The sequence below is a fragment of the Triticum dicoccoides genome, chromosome 7A (genome assembly GCF_002162155.2).
Source record: "Triticum dicoccoides isolate Atlit2015 ecotype Zavitan chromosome 7A, WEW_v2.0, whole genome shotgun sequence".
Lineage (NCBI taxonomy): Eukaryota > Viridiplantae > Streptophyta > Magnoliopsida > Poales > Poaceae > Triticum > Triticum dicoccoides.
The window spans coordinates 727,071,100-727,076,458 of record NC_041392.1 but is presented as its reverse complement, the minus strand read 5'-3'; positions in this window follow the sequence as shown (position 1 = coordinate 727,076,458).

The window sequence follows — 5,359 nt, the reverse complement described above, 5'->3', positions numbered from 1 at the left end:
CAATCCTTTTCTAAAAAAAAAACATACCACACACAAACAGAGAGAGAGAGAGGACGAAGAAGATTAAACTGCCTTGACGAGAGCTGTGGGTTTACACATATCAGAGAGAGAGAGAGGACGAAGAAGATTAAACTGCCTTGACGAGGGCTGTGGCTTTGCACATATCGCAGAGAGAGAGACAGAGAGAGAGAGGATGAAGAAGATTAAACTGCCTTGAGGAGAGCTATGGGTTTGCACATACCACACACGGACAGAGAGAGAGAGAGGGACGGAGGGGGCAGGAAATAATTTTGGTGCCTACCACTTGCGTCATGATATATAGATGAAAGAAAATATATACCCACAAGCAGGTATAAGCATATGGTTAACTATTAGCGCAGGAAACGGCACTGACAACCAGGTGGTGAAGGGCCAGCTGCGTGGTCCGTGTCCCTGTGGTGTAGGATAATATAGCTGTGTCGATCTGCCGTCTCTCAGGAAAAAAATTGAAAATGCCATCATTGTCTTTGCCAACTTGCAGTTGCCATCAACTCCGTGATGTACTAGAGGAGATAGAGAGAGAGCTTATATAAGAGCAACTCCAACGAGAGACCCATTTCGTTCTCTCATGTCCGTTTGGACCTGCGCGGACAAAAACGACGGCCCAACACAGCGACCCATTTTTTTGTGTCCATTTTATGTCCGTGTGGACACATTTCCGTCCTAAATTTAAGACACATTTGGGTCCAAAACGGACACAAAGTGGGCGTTTGCTGTGTCCCTCTCGTCTGCCTCCGTCCGCTGTCGGCACCGCGTGGCCCACCTGGCATCACTCACGGAATACTTTTTCTCTCTCCTCTCTCTCTCGCCCAGCCATGGCACAGGTGCTGCCACGCCGTCGCGCTCGCCCTGCTCGAACGCCGCCGTGCTACCGCGCTTGCCCTGCCGGGGGCAGTACAAGCATCCACGCGAGCTAGCTAGCTTAGTTGCATGGATGCCGGCCTGTGCATGGCGCCCCACGCTAGCTAGCTGATGCATTGTGGGCGTGGGCTCGCGGCATGCCATTCTGCACTTCCGCCATGGCTCGGAAGCTCGCGCGCATGCCTCGGCCACGTCGCCGCTCACGTCCGACCCGGCCTCGTCCTGCCACGCAGCCACAGGAGCTCGCCATGGCCTCGTCCCGCCATGCAGAGCGGCCGCCTCTGTCGCTCACGTGCTTGTTCCGGCCTCACCCCGCACGCAGCAACAGAAGCTCGCGTGTGCCCAGCCCGGCCTCGCCCCGACCCGCAGCAGGAGGATCTCGCCATGGCTTGGGAGCTCGCGCGCCCGACACGGCGGCGCTCCGCCACGCAGCAGGAGGAGCTCGCCATGGCTCGGGAGCTCGCGCAGCAGCAGGAGCGCGCGGGCCGGGGCGTCGGGCAGGTGCAGAGCAGCGGTGAGCTGCAGAGCGGAGCAGCAGGAGCGCGCGGGCCGGGGCGTCGGGCAGGTGCAGAGAAGCGGTGAGCTGCAGCGCGGAGGAGACGGCAGCGCGCGACGCACAGTGTGCTGCAGCGCGAGGCGGGCGGGTTCGTGGAGCGCAGCGAGCTGCGGCGGTGGGCGGAGCGAGCTAGCGCCGCGACCACGAGCTGTGGTCGGCGGGGCGCGAGCTGCGGCGGTCCCGGGGCGGGGGCGAGCTAGCACGGCGGCCACGAGTTATGGTGGGCAGGGCGCGAGCTAGCACGGCGGCCACGAGTTATGGTGGGCAGGGCGCGAGCTGTGGCGGGCGGAGCGAGCTAGCGAGGCGGCTGCGGCGAGCTGCAGCGGTCCCGGGGCCGGGCCGAGCTACGGCGGGCGCGGCGAGCAGGCGACAGGGACACTGCAGAACGCGGGCGGGGCGAGAGCTGCAACACCGGAGCGGGGCGGGGCGACATGGGAGCTCGCTCGCCATGTGTTCGACTGAATGCCGACGCGGACATGCACAATGCGTCTGCCTCCCGTTGGGCGCACGGGGTGACTCAAACGAAAAAACAGACACGGACGCGCGGACGAGTGACCCAGATGGACAAAATACGGACAAAAGCGGTGTCCGTTTAGATCTTCCCGTTGAAGTTGCTTAAAGAACTAAATAAGCTGTCCCGATCGGATGCAAGAACCAATTATCCTGGTGTGGTCACACGAATCAAAATGAAGGAAATAAACTAACGATTGCATTATTGCAGCAAGTTGTACTTATGTGAGCAGGAAATTAAGATGACCAGATGGATCGCAGATAATAAAACTCTCCCTGTATTTTTCAGGAGAGAAGTTGCAAGCCTGTCAATTATTTCATTAATCATATAAAATGGAAGTCATGTTCATTCATCTGTACTACTTGTTGTCTCCACGCGAGATAATCTACCGGCACCGTACATGACCAGCTTACTCTAACCTCACCGGAGCTGGTGGCGGCGGCAGAAAATAGCCGAAGCACGCTGCGCGCAGCTCGCAAAGTCTTCGTTGTCTTGTTCACGTATGAGCAGGGGAGCAACGAACACGCAGGACGTACATGGTAGCGAAAAAGATCGATCGTGACCAACTATCTCACAGATATCTAGCCGAAAGAAAAAACACTTTCTGATTCATCTCACGGATGGAGACAAATAGATTTGCTTGGCAGGAGGAAAATATTGCCACTAAGTGGCATATAGGTCCTTTGGTAACTACCTTATTTTGTTTGAAACATCACCAGGCGGAAGAGTTTCCCCACCTAAATTTTCATTGAATGAAGGCAGAGAGCAATCATTTAGCAGGAAAAAAAACCATGCCACTTTTTAAGGACTTGATGAATAATTAATAAATTGGCTGTATACATCGCCCTGATGTAGAGGCCAGGGGTCATCTTTCTTTTCACAAAAAAGCCTATGTCATGATACTTTTGCTCGGCTGTTTTGATTTTGTTTAATTAAAAAGTGAGGTCCTTTAGAGTGTTAAATTATTAATTACTCCCTCCGTCTCAAAATAAGTGACTCAACTTTGTACCAGCTTTACAAAGTTGAGTTACTTATTTTAAAACGAACAAAGTACATCACTGCAAGGAGGAGCCGGTGTTGCATGAACACCGGTGAATTCATGGCATCCAAAAACTTTCAAGCCTGTACCTCCCTCTGTCCTTACCGTCGCTCCCGCGAGCGACTGGAGGGAAAACCCAGCTGTTGCTGGGGCCTCCCCTTCTCTGTCCTCCTTCCTCACCGCAGCCAGACGACGCGACTAGGCGAAGCACGGCTGGCGCCGGCGATGGCAGGGATCTACTGTTCTCGTGTGGTGGACTCAGGCGTGGGCCGAGCTGTTGGGCCAGAGTGCGGCGCCGGCGGCGCGCAAGAGTAAGGCAACGACGGTGGTGTGGCAGGTGCGCAGTGGGCAACGTGGGGCGGAGCATGCTCGGGGATCAGCAGCGGCGGCCAAATCTAACCCGTGGGTGGCGCGGGCTATGGTCGGCCGGCTACATCGTGGCTGTGGAGACTGCTCCATGCGGCGGTGGCGGCGGCATGTCTCTCTATCCGGTGTGGCCTTCTGACGACGCGGCGATGTTCGTAATACGAGATACCTCCCCCTTTGTATAGAAGCCATCAATGCATCTGACGAAAGCAAGGGTGTCCACTGCATAGTGTGTCGCATTGGAATCATGGCCTGAAGTGTCGTATGCATAGTAGTTTTGTATTCATATTCAAAAGAAGTTTCCAATACGATTATTTTTGCGTCATATGGCTTATATTTTGCTAGTCAACCTGGAAGGAGGAATTACTAAGCATCACTGGCGTCGTGACATCCCCTTCCAAAACTGGAAAAAGAATTTGACTACAGATATTTCTGGCCCAGCCCATCGATCAATTGGCAATTCTCTTCTCAAACCGAGTTATTATGTATGTTGGTTTTAGAGGGGTACCCGCAAAAAAAAACAAGGTTTTAGAGGGGTGCCCCTATGTCTCGCTGCAAGCAAGACAGTGGGCAGCCTCACGTAAGGGGAGCTTCACATGGGCCGGCCAAGCTGCGCGGGAAGCTCCAGCCTCCTTTTTAGATTTTCAGTTTTCTGTTTTTGCTTTATTTTGTTAACTATTTTACATTTTAAAATATTCTAAATATATATATTACAAAAAACAAAGTTAATATTTGAAAAATATTGACCAAGCATTTTAAAAATGTTTGTGCATAGAGAAAGTATTTATCATGTATACAAAAAATGTATAAAAACTTGATCATCTATTCAAAAAATGTTAATCAAGCATTTGAAACAATGTTGAATAAGTATTCAAAAAATATTAATCAAGCATTTGAAAAATTCTTAAATGTTAGAACTTTTTTTTGACCATGTATTAAAAATGATCAATTTTTTTTATCATGTATATAAAAAATTTAATCAACCATTTGAAAAAATGTTGAACAAGTAATTTAAAATGTTAATGAAGCATTTAAAAAATGTTAAATGTGCATACAAATAATGTTGACCATGTATTAAGGAAGATGATGAATTTTTATGATCATATAAAAATGTTAATGAATTATTTGAAAAAATATTGAACAAGTATTTGAGAAATGCTAATCAAGCATTTGGAAATGCTAAATATAGATAGAAAAAATGTTGACCATGTATTGAAAAATGTTAAATTTGTATTGTAAGAATGTTAAATACGTATTAGAAAAATGTTGTTGACATATAGAAAAAATGTAGAATGAAACCAAAAGAAATAGAGAACACAAAAAAACCAAAAAAGAAAGAAAATAAACCAAAGAAAAAAAATGCAAAAAAGAATGGAAAAAGGAAAAACAAAAGAAACAAAAGAAAACAAAAAAAGAAACGAAACCAAAGAAAAACAACGAAAAAAGAAAGAAAGGAAAAAGCTAATGAAAAGAGAGAAAAACGGAGGGAAAACAAAAAAAATACTGGAAAAAGGAGAAGAAACAGTGGAAAACCCGGCTTGTTTCGACTTAAGAACTACTGCCCTACTTGTCCATCACAAACGATGAGCCAAGACCAGTGGTTAGTCGCACTTCCAGTCAACGAGGAGAGCTGGGTTCGAATCCCCTTTTCTTAGACCCCTTCAACGAGACATTTTATCGTCTCGCTCAATGCGTGACATAGTCGCCGCGGTTTTAGAGGCTGTTGTACGAGCAACTTGCTGAACTTTGAAGCTTTGCTCTAGATTGCTTCTCTCTGTGCGAAAACTCTGCACCATTTGCGATCAATGAAAACAGATCGGAATGTGTACTTACCCTCTTTTTTGCGGAAGTCTGAACTGCACGAACTGTCTCGTGCTGATGCGCAGAACTGCCAAGATGACAAGTCGACGACTGCCATGTTGTATCATGTGAGTTGTGTCCATCTTCATGCATGTTTTCCTTTTAATTTGAAAGTTGCCCCCCCCCC